The sequence below is a fragment of the Castor canadensis genome, chromosome 12 (genome assembly GCF_047511655.1).
Source record: "Castor canadensis chromosome 12, mCasCan1.hap1v2, whole genome shotgun sequence".
Classification (NCBI taxonomy): domain Eukaryota; kingdom Metazoa; phylum Chordata; class Mammalia; order Rodentia; family Castoridae; genus Castor; species Castor canadensis.
The window spans coordinates 48,495,255-48,514,300 of record NC_133397.1 but is presented as its reverse complement, the minus strand read 5'-3'; the positions used below and the strand labels follow the sequence as shown (position 1 = coordinate 48,514,300).

At 38.2% G+C, this 19,046-nt stretch overlaps 1 long non-coding RNA gene across 1 annotated transcript in view; it reads left to right on the top strand.

Annotated features, from left to right (window-relative positions):
- The window catches only part of LOC141414814 (uncharacterized), an 81,002-nt gene extending 76,513 nt beyond the window's left edge, over positions 1 to 4,489 (top strand). The window contains exon 4 of the long non-coding RNA XR_012439693.1: positions 4,085 to 4,489. This is a non-coding gene — a long non-coding RNA (uncharacterized lncRNA). The remainder of the gene's footprint in view (positions 1 to 4,084) is intronic.
- Positions 4,490 to 19,046: the final 14,557 nt, after the last annotated feature.

The window sequence follows — 19,046 nt, the reverse complement described above, 5'->3', positions numbered from 1 at the left end:
GAGCCTGCTGACCAAGATGCTTGAAAAACAGGAACATCACCAGAAAATGAGCCACCCAAGATGGCTTACTTATCTTGGGTAGGCTGAACACAAGAAGATGTGTGGTGCCTTTTTTGTTCATATATAAATATGCATAGGTTCAAAGATGAGATACAGAAATAATCTGTAACAAAGTTTAAAGGCAGTGACTACTTTCTCATCGACATGCCCAACAATTAGCTGACCATCATGTTTTTTTTCATTTTTCTTTTATTATTCATATGTGCATACAAGGCTTGGTTCATTTCTCCCCCCTGCCCCCACCCCCTCCCTTACCACCCACTCCGCCCCCTCCCTCTCCCCCCCACCCCCTCAATACCCAGCAGAAACTATTTTGCCCTTATTTCTAATTTTGTTGTAGAGAGAGTATAAGCAATAATAATAAGGAACAAGGGTTTTTGCTGGTTGAGATAAGGATAGCTATACAGGGCATTGACTCACATTGATTTCCTGTGCATGGGTGTTACCTTCTAGGTTAATTCTTTTTGATCTAACCTTTTCTCTAGTACCTGTTCCCCTTTTCCTATTGGCCTCCGTTGCTTTAAGGTATCTGCTTTAGTTTCTCTGCGTTAAGGGCAACAAGTGCTAGTTAGTTTTGTAGGTGTCTTACCTATCCTCACCCCTCCCTTGTGTGCTCTCGCTTTTATCATGTGCTCATAGTCCAATCCCCTTGTTGTGTTTGCCCTTGATCTAATGTCCACATATGAGGGAGAACATACGATTTTTGGTCTTTGGGCCAGGCTAACCTCACTCAGAATGATGTTTTCCAATTCCATCCGTTTACCAGCGAATAATAGCATTTCGTTCTTCTTCATGGCTGCATAAAATTCCATTGTGTATAGATACCACATTTTCTTAATCCATTCGTCAGTGGTGGGGCATCTTGGCTGTTTCCATAACTTGGCTATTGTGAATAGTGCCGCAATAAACATGGATGTGCAGGTGCCTCTGGAGTAACAGTCTTTTGGGTATATCCCCAAGAGTGATATTGCTGGATCAAATGGTAGATCGATGTCCAGCTTTTTAAGTAGCCTCCAAATTTTTTTCCAGAGTGGTTGTACTAGTTTACATTCCCACCAACAGTGTAAGAGGGTTCCTTTTACCCCGCATCCTCGCCAACACCTGTTGGTGGTGGTGTTGCTGATGATGGCTATTCTAACAGGGGTGAGGTGGAATCTTAGCATGGTTTTAATTTGCATTTCCTTTATTGCTAGAGATGGTGAGCATTTTTTCATGTGTTTTTTGGCCATTTGAATTTCTTCTTTTGAGAAAGTTCTGTTTAGTTCACGTGCCCATTTCTTTATTGGTTCATTAGTTTTGGGAGAATTTAGTTTTTTAAGTTTCCTCTATATTCTGGTTATCAGTCCTTTGTCTGATGTATAGTTGGCAAATATTTTCTCCCACTCTATGGGTGTTCTCTTCAGTTTAGAGACCATTTCTTTTGATGCACAGAAGCTTTTTAGTTTTATGAGGTCCCATTTATCTATGCTATCTCTTAGTTGCTGTGCTGCTGGGGTTTCATTGAGAAAGTTCTTACCTATACCTACTAACTCCAGAGTATTTCCTACTCTTTCTTGTATCAACTTAAGAGTTTGGGGTCTGATATTAAGATCCTTGATCCATTTTGAGTTAATCTTGGTATAGGGTGATATACATGGATCTAGTTTCAGTTTTTTGCAGACTGCTAACCAGTTTTCCCAGCAGTTTTTGTTGAAGAGGCTGCTATTTCTCCATTGTATATTTTTAGTTCCTTTGTCAAAGACAATTGGTTATAGTTGTGTGGCTTCATATCTGGGTCCTCTATTCTGTTCCACTGGTCTTCATGTCTGTTTTTGTGCCAGTACCATGCTGTTTTTATTGTTATTGCTTTGTAATATAGTTTGAAGTCAGGTATTGTGATACCTCCTGCATTGTTCTTTTGACTGAGTATTGCCTTGGCTATTCGTGGCCTCTTGTGTTTCCATATAAATTTAACAGTAGATTTTTCAATCTCTTTAATGAATGTCATTGGAATTTTGATGGGAATTGCATTAAACATGTAGATAACTTTAGGGAATATCGACATTTTTACTATGTTGATTCTACCAATCCATGAGCATAGGAGATCTCTCCACTTTCTATAGTCTTCCTCAATCTCTTTCTTCAGAAGTGTACAGTTTTCCTTGTAGAGGTCTTTCACATCTTTTGTTAGGTTTACACCTAGGTATTTGATTTTTTTTGAGGCTATTGTAAATGGAATTGTTTTCATACATTCTTTTTCAGTTTGCTCATTGTTAGTGTATAGAAATGCTAATGATTTTTCTATGTTGATTTTATATCCTGCTACCTTGCTATAGCTATTGATGATGTCTAGAAGCTTCTGAGTAGAGTTTTTTGGGTCTTTAAGGTATAGGATCATGTCATCTGCAAATAGGGATATTTTGACAGTTTCTTTACCTATTTGTATTCCTTTTATTCCTTCTTCTTGCCTAATTGCTCTGGCTAGGAATTCCAGTACTATGTTGAATAGGAGTGGAGATAGTGGGCATCCTTGTCTGGTTCCTGATTTTAGAGGGAATGGTTTCAGTTTTTCTCCGTTAAGTATAATGCTGGCTGTAGGTTTGTCATATATAGCTTTTATAATGTTGAGGAACTTTCCTTCTATTCCTAGTTTTCTTAGAGCTTTTATCATGAAATGATGTTGGATCTTATCAAAGGCTTTTTCTGCATCTATTGAGATGATCAAGTGGTTTTTGTCTTTGCTTCTGTTAATGTGGTTTATTACATTTATTGATTTTCATATGTTGAACCACCCCTGCATCCCTGGGATGAAGCCTACTTGTGACCATCATATTTGAAGTTAATATGAAGGGAAATTTTGCAGAGGAATTGGAAGAAAGAACAGAGTGCTATTATTATTCTTAGATGATAGCACTCGCATTGATTATTACCATCTTCCACTACATGTAGCCAGTATTCTTTCAAGTGCTATACATACAGCATCTTATATATCTCTAATTTACAGCAGAGGGATGATCTCCACTGAATTAGTCAGCTAGGGCTGCCATAAGAAAATACCAAAGACTGGGTGTCTTTAATCATAGGCATTTATTTCTTACATTTGGAAGCTAGAAAGTCTGAGATCAAGGTGAAGGTTGATTCAGTTCCTGGTGAGCACAATTTCCTGTCTGGAAATGCTCTCATTTTCACTCTGGAGAAAGAGAGAGGGGAGAGGAAAGGGGAAGTGGAGAGAAAGGAAGATAAGGAGGATTTGCAGGTGTCTTTTCTTATAAAGACATCGCAGGGCTCTATTCTTATGACTTCGTCTGACCCTAATTGTCTCCCAAAGACCCGATCTCCAAATACCATCACATGGGGGTTAGGTCTTCCAAATTTGAATGGGGGAACACAATTCAGTCCATAGCATCCACTATATAAATAAAGGATTCTTTGAGAAATTAAAGAGTTTATAACAGATCAGTCAGTCAGCAATCAACAGAGCTTTAATTTGAACTCAGGGCTTTCTGACTCCATAGAATAATGTCTACTATTTAATGATGGCCCTAAGTGCCAGGTGCATTTACACAATACAATCTTTGCAGAAAACTATCCAAGGCTCTTTCCCATTTTTCTTCCTGTTTGTAGATATGGAAACAGTCCCCAATAGTTAAACAGCTGTTCACAACCTACACTCTGAACTTAATTTACCACTCATAATTTATCCATGATATATGAGGTTGCCAGACCAGCATTGTCAACATCAACACTTGGAAACTTGTTATAAATCCAAATTCCTGGGCCAAACAGCAGATGTAGTGAATCAGAAATTCCATGATAATATCTACAGTCAGTGTTTTATCATGCTTCTTAGGTGACTGTGATCTATGCTAAAGTTTGAGGACCATTTTTTGTTCTATAAACTTATTAAAATAAATTCATTTATTAAATTACTGCATTTTAAGTGCATTAGCAAAATAGTTCATTTAAAATTCAATGAGAAGAGGTATATTCAGGATTTAAATACATATATGTTTGATTCTAAAGCCTGTGCCTTTTGCTTTTCTAGACTGTACCATTCCAACTTTGCCAAAGGAAGATCTTGGGGATGGAATATGGTTTAAGTGAAGAGTAATTATAGAACACAGTTCTGAATTCTTCTTTGCCACTGAAATGCTGACCAGTTCTACCCACAATAATGTGATACAGGGAAGTTCAAAGGATGGTCCCTGATAATTAATAATGGTTCTGTCCATTAACCAAAAAAATCTTGTGGAATGAACTAGAAAACCAAGTCTTGTGAAATTTTTATTTGGTCCTGACAATTTTGTACCTGTTTGGTGAAAATGAGAAGCAATCCAGTATATAGAAAGTATGGAACAAAATTGCATATTTAAAAATGAATTTTACCCCTCTTTGCATTTTTTTTAAAGATAATGTTTAATTCATCTAATAAATCATTGCTTTATCTCTATATGGTTGCTGTATAATTGCATCATCCTCTCCCAGGGAACACGCCCATATCATATAATTTTATGAAGCATAAATAATTACATAGAGATAAAAGTGGGCTTATAATAGAAATGGAGATTTCTGTTTCAGATTTTTGAAGAGTAATGAATGAAGATGATTGACCTCATACCAGGAGCTTTTCAAAATCACTTAAAGTAAGAAGGCTCAAGAGGGAGAGCACCTGCTTTGTAAGACTGAAGCCCTGAGTTCAAAACCCCAATGCCATCTAAAATCACTCAAAGTAAAAGCACGTTAAAAAAGTTTATTTTCAATGCAAATTGGCCACCTGCTCTTGTGATCAATATCCCCTCTAAAGCATCTTACTAACAATATTGATAAATATGTGCCATCCCTGTATTAAGTCTTTTGCATGTGGTAAAACTCATTTAATCATCACACTAATGTGAGGTAGACTTTAGACTATTCCCCATTGCACAGATAAGGAAATCGAGAATCAGAGGTTAAGTAACATGCCAGAACTCCTTCACCTGGAAGCGTAGGACTCTAGGCCTGCTAATGAGCATGTACCACACATTCACTCAGATGGCTTGCCCTCAGCTCTGGAGGAATGGGCCCAGCATCACTGTACTTCTGTATTACTCCAGAGGTCCATCTGTGAGCCTTGCCTGGCTCAGAGATGGGACAGTGTGGCCTCAAAGGCCTTGGCCCTCCATCTGAAAGAGTAAAGGCAGGGTAGTGAGTGATTCAGCATCCCTCAGGGTCCCCAAGTCTAGGGAGAGAGTGGAAACTGTAGATCTCCTTTGCCTGTTTGTTTTATCCTAGAATCTTAGAAATAATTGGTTCATGGTTAGGATAATTTTACTGACTCCTAACACATTTGATTGAGTCAGTGGGGCAAGGACTAGCAAATTGTGGGTTTCCAACTTCTCAGATGGAAAAGGAATTAAGATCCCTTAAAAGACATTTCACTAGCCAGCAGAGACTTTCCTATTTTCTGCTGCAGAGTTATAAAGGGATGTGACTTAAGCCCTAATTGGGAAAGACTGTGTGATTTATCACAGCAAATATTCTTTAAATAAACTTCACATCCTCTTTTATTCCACCTACAAGCAAGTGCTGTTTTTGCAGATGCTGAAGAGGTGAGAAGGGCTTTCCAAAGAAACTGTTGCATTGGGTTTTGATTCTGTCCTGATTTGGTGAGTTTATCCAAGCCAAAGATTATTTTGTATATCTGACAGGAGGTTTACTCAATGACTTTTGCCTTTCACATTCCTGCAGACATAATCCCTTCATCATTCCTTTCTTCCTTCCCCTCATACTCACCTCCCATCCACTCTGATTGTAGTCCTTGATGTCGTAAGAACACTGTTACCATGGAAGGCAAAGATTTTACAACATTTTGGCTGCTTTTAGTTCAGTGTTTAAAGGCTGATACCTGGGAATTAGAACTGCAGCAATAAAAGCTGATACCTGTCTTTGTAGACCCATCATCACATACCTTGTCCAGACTCTCCAAAACTATGAGAGCCTCTTACTGTGAGTCCCTCATTCATTCATTGGTAAGCATTTGAGCTTATGGGCTGTGCTGGGAGTTTTGGATGGAGAAAAGACCCAGTCCCTGCCCCACTGGCAGAGACAGTGGGCTCCTGAGTAGCACAGCGCTTTGTAGTGAATCTGGACCCAAGCAGTAAATCTAAAGTAATCTACTTCATTTATTTTGGCAACTTCCCATAAGTTCTTTCATGAAAGAGATCCTACCAGGCATCAAATTCACAACAAATCTCTGAGTCAAGATTGGTAAGCTTTTCCTTCCTTCCTTCCTTCCTTCCTTCCTTCCTTCCTTCCTTCCTTCCTTCCTTCTTCCTCCCTTCTTTCCTTCCTCCCTCCCTTCCTTCCTTCCTTCTTTCCTCCCTCTCTCCCTCCCTCTCTCTCTCTCTCTCTCTCTCTCCCTCTCTCATTCATTTTGAGAGAGGATTTCCCTATTTAACTAAGACTGGCCCTAACTCTAAATCCTCCTGCCTTACCCTACTACTGAATGCTGAGATTGCAAATAAGCTTTCTAGTTAAATGGTATGTTTGGAATCAAATTCATTTATTTATTAAATCCTAACCCTACCATGGACAGGTCACTGAGTCTCATTGAATCTCAGTTCTTGCTACTATAAAATGTGCATGAAACTTACCTGGAGAGTCTTCATGAGAATTAAATGAGGAAACAGCACTTGGCAAATTCCTGGCACACAGAAGGTACTCAATAAAGGTTAGCTTCTTCCTTCCCTCTTCTCAGACCTCACAGGAACAAGGGTGTGGTCCCTTAGTAAAAGAACATGAGAGGAGTTTCCAAGATGGCAGCTAGAGGGAGGAAGCAGAAAGCGTGTCTCCTAAAGTGAAATCTTGGAGAGATGCTAGAGACACACCTTGCAGACAAGGCCACCGAGAAGAGGCAAAACTTTGACCCTTCCACACCTCCAGCCTTCACAGAGCATCTCCACTTCACGTTGAACTGAGAAAGCAGGAGGGCCCCCGGGCCGCCGCCCATCGCCCACACCCAGATGGCTTGGGAAGACACGGACCACAAGGTGAGCTAAGTGGTACACAATACTCCCAAAGACAACCCTGGGCCAGATCAGCATAGCCCCCTGGACAGACCAACCCCCACCCAGGGAAAAAAGAGAAACAGAGTAATAAGCAATAAGAACAATAAAGACACATAGCAAAGAGGGTGGGGTGCCCTGAGCACCGAAGAGGGAGGGAGGTGAATCACTCCCAGAACTGTAAATAAACAAGCCAGGCCTGGCCAGAGAGGGTGGGAGCGGGGGCACACGCCCAGCAACCAGGAGCGGGAAAGCTTGTGAGAGTGGCAGAGGGAGAAAAACTCCACAGGAGAGGGGGGAAGACCCACCTCCCACATGAGCTGAAAACAAACACACTGGCCGGCAGGAGCAGCAGCACACACCCAGCAATCAGGAGTGGGAAAGCTTGTAAAAGTGGCAGTGGGAGGAAAACTCCACAGGAGTGGGGGAAGACCCACCTCCCGCATGAGCTGTAAACAAACATGCAGGCCTGAGAAGGCAGGTGCACTGTCACCTCCCCCAGTGTGCTTGGAAAGGGGAAAGCTTGTAGCAGAGGCTCAGGAACAGGAGAACTCTGAGTAAACAAAGCCTGCGGGGCCAGGTGAGTGCTAAGCTCACTCCAGAGATCTGCATAAATAACACCGCCAGCAACAGCAGGCTGAGAGCAGCAGGCAGGCAAGCCACAGCTGCAGATAGCCATTCACAGATCTGTCTCCAGACTTTTTTTTCCTCTCTCCCTACCTTTGATGAGAAAACAACCGAACTACACCTGCATGCTGAAAAGCTTACTGAAACTGTATTGCATTTGAACTTGGGACACTTTGTAGGGATTTATTTTCTTGTTTTGTGCAGTTTTGTTCTATTTTATGTTACCCCTTTGATGAGACAACTACAGAACAACATCTGAGGCACCATCTCCAGGATTGGAGGCTGAGGGACAAACATCAAAATATTAAGACTGAAACTTCATTGCATTTGAACTTGGAGGGTTTTTGGTTTTGTTTTTTTAATTTTATTTATTTTTTATTTTTTTATATTTTTTTATTTTATTTATTTTTTTCTTTCATTTACTTATTTTTTATTTTTATTCTTATCTTTATTCTTTTTATTTTTTATTTTCAATCCTCTCTCTGTCTCTCTAATACCCTTTCAGCTTATGGTTGATTAGTACACTGTCTCTCCCTGTTTATATCTTTGAAAAATTTTTGGTTGTTTCTTTGGGTTTTTTTTTTTTCTGCTGGATTATTTGTTTTTCCCTTTTCCTTTAACTTCTTTGCTTTCCATCCTCTCTCACCCTTCCATTCTAAATATCACTAGTGCTACTATTACAGCCAGAAAATGCTTAATTGCACACAGTACAGGGACAATAACCACACCAAGGACAATGATGGGAAGACAGAAAAATACAGGGAAACCAGTTTCCCCACAGCAAAAAATTAGTACAGGAACCAGAGGGAAATGAAGAAAAGAGATACTCAGACCAGACTCCAATAAAATGAAGATAAACTATGCCAAAGAACCCAATGAAGCCCACAAGAACAATCTAAAAGAAGAAATACTACAGGTAATCGATGAGAATTTTATAGAGATGATACAGGATAGGGTCAACCAAAATGTACAGGAGACACTCAGAAATTCCAAGATAACAAAAATAGAGAATTTGAAAAAGCACAAGAAGAAATAAAAGAAACCATACAAGCACTGTATGAACACCAAAGTGAAACTAAGAACATGATTAATAAAGAGATAAATGAACTCAGGACAACAATAGACAACATTAAAGAGGAAATGACTCAGGATATGGAAAACCTCAGAAAAAAGAACGAAACAGAACTGCAAAACAAAATGGAGGGGCAATCCAGCAGAATAGAACAAACAGAAGACAGAATCTCAGAACTCGAAGATGAAATGGTAATTAAAGGAAAAACCAAAGAACTATTAGTTAAACAACTCAAGACCTGTGAAAAGAAAATGCAAGAACTCACGGACTCCATCAAAAGACCAAACCTGGGAATCATGGGCATTGAAGAAGGAGAAAAGGTGCAAGTGAAGGGAATGCATAATAAATTCAACAAAATAATAATGGAAAATTTCCCAAATCTAGAGAAAGATATTCCCATGCAGATGCAAGAGGCCTCCAGAGCATCACAAAGACCAGACCAAAATAGATCTACCCCACGGCATAGTATCATTAAAACAACAAACACAGAGACCTGAGAAAGAATACTGAAGGCCGTAAGACAGAAAAAACAAATAACATACAAATGTAAACCCAGCAAAAACACAGAAGACTTCTCAACAGAAACATTAAAAGCAAGAAGAGCATGGGGTAAGATCTTCGGGCACTGAATTAAAATAACTTCAACCCCAGGATACTCTACCCAGCAAAACTATCATTCAAAATAGATGGAGCAATAAAAGTCTTCCATGATAAGCAGAAACTAAAACAATATGTGACCACAAAGCCACCACTACAAAAGATTCTGCAAGGGATTCTGCACACAGAAAGTGAAACCCAACATAACCATGAAAGGACAGGCAGCACCAAACTATAGGAAAAAAACAGCAAGAAAGTAGAGAGTAACCTCAACTTAGGTACACACAATCAAACCTTCAAACAACTAAAACAACTAAGTGACAGGAATCACCATATATCTATCAGTACTAACACTTAATGTTAACGGACTTAATTCACCCATCAAAAGGCACCATTTGACGAAATGGATTAAAAAGGAAGATCCAACAATCTGTTGCTTACAGGAGACCCATCTCACTGACAGAAATAAGCATAGGCTTAGGATGAAAGGCTGGAAGATTTACCAAGCCAATGGCCCCCGAAAACAGGCAGGAGTAGCAGTACTTATCTCTGACAAAGTAGACTTCAAACCTACATTGATTAAATGATATAAAGAAGGACATTCCATACTAATAAAAGGGGAAATAGACCAAAAGGAAATAATAATCATCAATCTGTATGCACCCAATGTCAACACACCCAATTTCATCAAACATACTCTGAAAGACCTAAAAGCATATATTAACGCCAACACAGTGGTTGTGGGAGACTTTAACACCCCATTATCATCAATAGATAGGTCAACCAAACAAAAAATCAATAAAGAGATCAAGATCTAAAATATACAATAGATCAAATGGACCTACTTGATGTCTACAGAACAATTCATCCAACTTCTACACAATATACATTCGTCTCAGCAGCCCATGAAACCTTCTCCAAAATAGATCATATCCTAGGGCACAAAGCAAGTCTCAGCAAATATAAGAAAATAGAAATTATACCGTGCATACTATCTGATCACAATGCAATAAAACTAGAACTCAACAACAAAAGAAAAGACAAAAAACATGCAAACAGCTAGGAGCTGAATAACTCATTACTTAATGAACAATGGGTCATTGATGAAATAAAAGAGGAAATTAAAAAGTTCCTGGAAGTCAATGAAAATGAAAACACAACCTACCAGAACCTATAGGACACAGCTAAGGCAGTCCTGAGAGGAAAGTTTATAGCCATGAGTGCATATATTAAAAAGACTGAAAGATCCCAAATCAATGACCTAATGATACATCTCAAACTCCTAGAAAAACAAGAACAAGCAAATCCCAAAACAAATAGAAGGAGAGAAATAATAAAAATAAGAGCTGAAATCAATGAAATAGAAACCAAAAAAACCATACAAAGAATTAATGAAACAAAAAGTTGGTTCTTTGAAAAAATAAACAAGATCAACAGACCCCTGGCAAACCTGTCTAATGAGGAGAAAAAACCCAAATTAGTAGAATCAGGAATGCAAAAGGGGAGATAACAACAAACACCATGGAAGTCCAGGAAATCATCACAGACTACTTTGAGAACCTATATTCAAATAAATTTGAAAATCTTAAAGAAATGGACAGATTTCTAGATACATATGATCATCCAAAACTGAACCAAGAGGAAATTAATCACCTGAATAGATCCATAACACAAAATGAAATTGAAGCAGCAATCAAGCATCTCCCCAAAAAGAAAAGTCCAGGACCTGATGGATTCTCTGCTCAATTCTATCAGACCTTTAAAGAAGAACTGATACCAACCCTGCTTAAACTGTTCCACAAAATAGAAAGGGAAGGAAAACTGCCTAACACATTTTATGAAGCCAGTGTTACACTTATCCCAAAACCAGGCAAAGATACCTCCAAAAAGGAGAACTGTAGGCCAATCTCCTTAATGAACATTGATGCAAAAATCCTCAACAAAATAATGGCAAACCGAATTCAACAACACATCAAAAAGATTATTCACCACGACCAAGTAGGCTTCATTCCAGGAATGCAGGGGTGGTTCAACATACAAAAATCAATAAACGTAATAAACCACATTAACAGAAGCAAAGACAAAAACCACTTGATCACCTCAATAGATGCAGAAAAAGCGTTTGATAAGATCCAACATCATTTCATGATAAAAGCTCTAAGAAAACTAGGAATAGAAGGAAAGTACCTCAACATTATAAAAGCTATATATGACAAACCTAGAGCCAGCATTATACTTAACGGAGAAAAACTGAAACCATTCCCTCTAAAATCAGGAACTAGACAAGGATGCCCACTATCTCTACTCCTATTGCACATAGTCCTGGAATTCCTAGCCAGAGCAATTAGGCAAGAAGAAGAAATAAAAGGAATATAAGTAGGTAAAAAAACTGTCAAAATATCCCTATTTCCAGACAACATGATCCTATACCTTAAAGACCCAAAAAACTCTACTCAAAAGCTCCTAGACACCATCAATAGCTACAGCAAGGTAGCAGGATATAAAATCAACATAGAAAAATCATTAGCATTTCTATACACTAACAATGAGCAAACTGAAAAAGAATATATGAAAACAATTCCATTTACAATAGCCTCAAAAAAATCAAATACCTAGGTGTAAACCTAACAAAAGATGTGAATGACCTCTACAAGGAAAACTACGAACTTCTGAAGAAAGAGATTGAGGAAGACTATAGAAAGTGGAGAGATCTCCCATGCTCATGGATTGGTAGAATTAACATAGTAAAAATGTCTATACTCCCAAAAGTAATCTACATGTTTAATGCAATTCCCATCAAAATTCCAACGACATTCATTAAAGAGATTGAAAAATCTACTGTGAAATTTATGTGGAAACACCAGAGGCCAAGAATACCCAAGGCAATACTCAGTCAAAAGAACAATGCAGGAGGTATCACAATACCTGACTTCAAACTATATTACAAAGCAATAACAATAAAAACAGCATGGTACTGGCACAAAAACAGACATGAAGACCAGTGGAACAGAATAGAGGACCCAGATATGAAGCCACACAACTATAACCAACTTGTCTTTGACAAAGGTGCTAAAAATATACGATGGAGAAAAAGTAGCCTCTTCAACAAAAACTGCTGGGAAAACTGGTTAGCAGTCTGCAAAAAACTGAATCTAGATCCATGTATATCACCCTATACCAATATTAACTCAAAATGGATCAAGAATCTTAATATCAGACCCCAAACTCTAAAGTTGATACAGGAAAGAGTAGGAAATACTCTGGAGTTAGTAGGTATAGGTAAGAACTTTCTCAACGGAACCCCAGCAGCACAGCAACTAAGAGATAGCATAGATAAATTGGACTTCATAAAACTAAAAAGCTTCTGCTCATCAAAAGCAATGGTCTCTAAACTGAAGAGAACACCCACAGAGTGGGAGAAAATATTTGCCAGCTACACATCAGACAAAGGACTGATAACCAGAATATAGAGGAAACTTAAAAAACTAAATTCTCCCAAAAATAATGAACCAATAAAGAAATGGGCAAGTGAACTAAACAGAACTTTCTCAAAAGAAGAAATTCAAATGGCCAGAAAACACATGAAAAAATGCTCACCATCTCTAGCAATAAAGGAAATGCAAATTAAAACCACACTAAGATTCAACCTCACCCCTGTTAGAATAGCCATCATCAGCAACACCATGAACAACAGGTGTTGGCGAGGATGCGGGGAGAAAGGAACCCTCTTACACTGTTGGTGGGAATGTAAACTAGTACAACCACTCTGGAAAAAACTTCGGAGGCTACTTAAAAAACTAAACATTGATCTACCATTTGATCCAGCAATACCACTCTTGGGGATATACCCAAAAGACTGTGACACAGGTTATTCCAGAGGCACCTGCACACCCATGTTTATGCAGCACCATTCACAATAGCCAAGTTATGGAAACAGCCAAGATGCCCCACCACTGACAAATGGATTAAGAAAATGTGGTATCTATACACAATGGAATTTTATGCAGCCATGAAGAAGAATGAAATGTTATCATTCACTGGTAAATGGATGGAATTGGAGAACATCATTCTGAGTGAGGTTAGCCTGACCCAAAAGACCAAAACTCAAATGTTCTCCCTCATGCACGGACATTAGATCAAGGGCAAACACAACAAGGGGATTGAACTTTAATCACAAGATAAAAGCAAGTGCACACAAGGGAGATATGAGGATAGGTAAGACACCTAAAAAATTAGCTAGCATTTGTTGCCCTCAATGCAGAGAAACTAAAGCAGATACCTTAAAAGCAACTGAGGCCAATAGGAGAAGGGGACCAGGAACTAGAGAGAAGATTAAATCAAAAAGAATTAACCTAGAAGGTAACACACATGCACAGGAAATCAATGTGAGTCAATGCCCTGTATAGCTATCCTTAGCTCAACTAGCAAAAACCCTTGGTCCTTCTTATTATTGCTTATACTCTCTCTTCAACAAAATTAGAGATAAGGGCAAAATAGTTTCTGCTGGGTACTGAAGGGGTGGGGGGCAGAGGGAGAGGGCAGGGTGGGTGGTAAGGGAGGGAGTGGAGGGGAGGGGGGAGAAATGACCCAAGCATTGTATGCACATATGAATAATAAAACAAAAAAAAAAAGAACATAGGATCCCAATAATACTAAACACTTCAATAGCATAGTACATCCCAGTTATTATTCTAAGCACTTAATATAATTAAATTAATTTGATTATTCACCAAAACTCCGTAAGTGCCATCATCATCTCCAGTTTATATATGAGAAGCCAAGTTCTTGCCAGGGTCAAATTGCCAGTAAGGGATGGGGACCATAATATGACCCCAGATTATCTATCTCTTAACTGTCGACTACCAAGATGCAGACAGTGACAGAGGTTGCTATCTCAACTGGAATCCAAGTACACAATGCAGTCCTCAAATAATGGGCTCCATTGTGTGGTTTAAAAATCAGGAAAGAGTTCACATTTAAAGCCTGATTTTTTGACTACACTCAAAAAACTTGTAAGTCCATGTATGCAGCCCATGTACTGGTACTGGTGGGGCAACTGGTAGCCAATCTCTGGACAGAGGTCTCCAGTTCACCACAGTCTGCGGTGCTCATGTTTATGTTAGGTAGGGCCTGCTTCACTTCTAACCTGCATGCACCCTTGACCTTGTGACCCAGAGCTAGGCGATGCTGGTCTTAATCATAAGGCAGTGTTCAATAATGAGCATTAAGTAGTTAAAATATTTGAATGACATGAAAGAACAAATGAATATAGGAAAGAGGTCTATGTGAAAAGCAATCAACAGCCAAATTCAAACCACAATCACAAGGAAAAAATGCCTAGATAAATCTTTGAGTCAAATATGTAGGAACTGTGAACTTTTACTGCCTCTCCACATCCCCACACCTGAAAAAAAAAATGAAAGTTTCCTTATAGGCGAAGGGACAAAGACCCCATTTCCTTCTGTGTCTAAATTTTCACGTGCTGATTAATCCAACAATAACATCTAAGCAATTTGCTTTCTTCTTTTAGCTCTTTAAGTCTTGTTGATTGGCGAGACCTTGAAAAAGCAGCCAAGTATGTAGCAAAACTCTAGAAATCTGGAAAATGTAGAAAGAGGGAGGCATGGAACCTTCTCTGGATAAACCTCTGAAAGAAGATCAGCCCAATTTATAAGTAAAGAAATAGACTTTACCCAAGAACACACAGCCAAAAAATGACAGAGCCCAGGTCTGTGTTCTTTCTAAGACTTCACACTGCCTCCCTCAGAGGCTCTCTACATGAAAGTCTGTTTAAAGAAGCAATCTATGGCATCACCATTTGCACCAAAGTGCTATTTAAAAGTTTTCCTAACAGATATGTCTTTGGCCAGGAGGTGCTGTAATATCACTCATTAACAATCCTGCCTTTGAAGCATGTGAATTTTTTGGTTGTTTTACCCTCTCAGTTTCATTAAAATCAGTTTTATTAATCTGAGACCAGAAAAAGCCATGATCTTTTTTTACCAGTTCTTCTTTCATCATCATTTTATTTTATTATGAACCTGCAGTCATGCCAATTATGTTTACAAATCTCTAAGTGAAATTTTAAAGCCACTTTCCTCCTCTAATCTTTCCCATCCTGCCTTCTTAGAAGTACACAAAGCATTTCAACCACTCCCAAATTCCCTTTTGGAATACCCTTAATGATTCTGAAATATTTTGTTATTCCCCAAACACCGCCCTAAAGGCAAATTGTTGGACTCCAGACTCCTGACATTGCCAAGTTGAACAGAGTTCAAATGTTCTATCTACATCAAAGCTGCATATAGTGGATGATGTGCAAGAAATTCCGAAAATACCAAGGCAACAGGGGGAAAAATCTGAGTCAATAAGAGATCTTCCCCAAACTTCTTATAATCTGGGATAATCATTTCTCTCAAGATCTTATAACTTCATCACAATGCATATGTGTATAACCATATAGGTAATAAGTCAACTATCATTGTAATAATGTACAGTTTAAGTAGGTTTTCTCATAACCAAAACAATTAATATTGCCAATTTTAAGAGTGTTTCTCTTCTTTATATATTGGAGCTTGCTCAAGGACTTGAGAAAACAAACCAAGGAAAATAATCTTGGCCCGATTTTTTTTAAAGTTAATAATAAATCATTTAAAACACAATCTTACACTTTGAATTATATATTCCAGGACAAAGTATAAATGCAAACAGAACACAGCAAAGGATTTTCAAAGAGATGTAGGACCTCCTAGAATTTCCTTAAAAAAAAATTCTGGAAAGCAGTTTTCATAATGGACCAAAGCACAACCAAGCATCTCTTCACTAAAAGCTTCACAGAGGATACATTTCTCTGAACTTGGCATTAGGACTCCAGATCCAGCTCTTGTCAAAGTTCCCTGGGAGTTTTGCTAAGCTTCAAGATGGCCCCACTGCAAAGATCTTTGGGGACATTTCAAGATAAAGTAAGTTCACCTTAATATTCTAAGAACCATGTAAAATATAAGCAAACTATATAAGGCCTCATAAAAATGATTGGATTTAAATTTTTTCAAACCATAAACACCTTAAGAGTTTTGCCTTCCCATTCCCCAATACTGTGTTGCTGAAAACTAGAATAATGCACAGAACATAGTTGATACTTAACTAAATTCAGTACTTGTAGGAATAAACTAAGAATATTTTCACAAGATCAATGAGGCAGTTCTACAAATCTCCATGTAGTCTTGCAATTTGCAAAGATTTTATAACACAGTATCAACAATGGCTCTTAAGTTCACTAAATATAAAATCACATAGCAAGAAAGAAAGAAATCCCAGAGACCAAAAAGTAGTTTACCTGTTCATCAGGTCACATTTGCAGAGTTTCAGAGTGAAAAGGGATACCAGACGTTACCTTTGAACTATTTCCTTTTTGTGTATGCAGAAATGAAAGTCTAAACTCTCAGATGAAGTGACTTAGCCTTGTTCATCCAGCTGAGATGTCAAAGCCCTTCCTGTTGTTATTTCCTACATCTGCTTTTGCAGTTAGCCCCACTAGTCCCTCCAAAATAAGTATTGGTAGACCTGTTGATTTCATCTTAACACCACCACCACCACCATGTCATAAATCTCACTGGACTTCCCTTGGAGTATGGTGGAAGGAGCACAATTTTAATATAATCTATCAATAGTCAGGGGGTTTGCGCAACTAAAAAGTATGTATTGACTGAAAAGCAGTCTCTTGCTTTGGAGGGATTGTCTTTTCAGCCTTCTTGGAAATGTGAAATGTTTTATTACTCTTAGATTATTTCATGAAAAGATTCATGGGGGACAAAAAATACATAGCAGTTTCCTGAATTGAGACAAAGATGAAAAACCTTCCATTTGGCCACAAGAGGGCAGCTATAACATGTCCTCCTTGATCTTTATATTCTAAATCATAGTGAAGAACTGGGAGTTCTGGGGCTCAGCTGGCTATAGAATCACTAGTAATACATTTCAACTGAGTTCTCAGTTTGTCACAAAACATTCTCTCACAGTGTTTCTTGGGACTTGTTTTGTTTTTAAGCAAATTATTTTCCAACTTTTCCAGATCTAGAGAGCCCACTATTTTGGAACTCTATGCCAAGATTACCATCTACAAAGATCTTTGGAGAGCAATAAATCGTTAGGCTAATTTGGAAACCCAAAGAAAATGTTTTATTTTAATTATGTTTGACCCCAGATAAAAATAAAAACAGTAATGATCATCTGATTCTGCCACACTTAATAAAGCTTGTTCTAAGTGCTTCAGGATTTGCCAAATATTTGCTTCATCTCAGCCTCCATTCGTCATTCCCATTTTTGTGATATCCTGAAATCTTTCAAGACAAAATTTATTATGGAATTTTATCACCGAGCTAAACAGTGGGAGGTCTGCAAACAAAAAAAGAGCAGAGATTAATAATAGCTGAATTCCACACCCTTATAGTTCTGCAAAAAGCATAAATTCAAACTTATTTTATGTTTTAAGGTATATAAGGGTTGGGTGTTAATTTGAAAAATAACTGCTAGGCTGTATATGTATGCATTTAAGGAGTGAATATACTCACTAATTACTATTGATTAATAGATAATTTGGATATTTAGTTATTTTTTGTAGTTTTTGAAGATGGACATAAAGATGTATTTCCTTCAAATTTTTATGGGACCTTCCCCTACCATCCTGTTTAAAATTGGAACACCTCCCACCCCCACATATCTTGCCCCATTCCCTGTTGCATTTTTCTCTGTAGCACTTAGCAACATCTGACATACTTTATATTTTACTTGGCTTCTGTTAGTCTCCTTCACAGGCTGGAACAAAAGCCCCAGGTTAAAAACAGAACTATTCTGCTTTGTTTAATGTTATGTTCTCAAAGTTTAGAACAGTGCCTGACACATTGTAGGGACCCAATAATTCAACAACATGATGAAATCACAAAATTGGAGCTTTTTTTACTGTACACTGATATTTTAAAATATCTGCTATCAGTGATTTTCTTTATTACATTTAGGAGACCTCTTTACAATAGGTAATAATCCACTCAGAACCATAGCATGTTTCTTAAAGCAAATATACTTAACAATCCTTGAGCTTTTGGTCACTGCTGAGAGCATCCTCTGGAATGTTCAGATCCATCTAGGGCCTTTCCCAGAAGCCAATCAGAGCCGGACTGAGTTAATAGCAAAGGTGGTCCTCCAAGAGTTGTCATGATGGCAGGAACAGTGACCTAGCATAACCTGAAGCCATAGTTCTAGTTCTGCTTCTGCCACCAGGAGTTGACCATCATTTAAATTGTCAGTGCCTTAAAATCATCCAAAAAATTGGCATAAAACTACCCCTGCCAATGGCAAAGAAGTTTTGGAGTCCTATGAAATGAAAAGTATATCAGAAAGTTTAAAGTATTGTAAGTGCAAGATGTTATTAAAATAAGGGTTTCCTGCTCTCTGCTATGTAGGACCTCTACTTGGTAGGGCTGATCACCTAATTGTAAAGGTTTCATGGACAGTCCTAAGATGGATGCAGTTCTATCAGTCAAGAGATACCTGTCAGACCTTCCTTGATACATCAGCCCCTAGATTTTCTTCTTCTGAGCTGGATTTATTTGACAATGGAAGCTCTGTCCAATCCTGTCTCTAGGATAATCCTGACTGAAAACAAAAACATG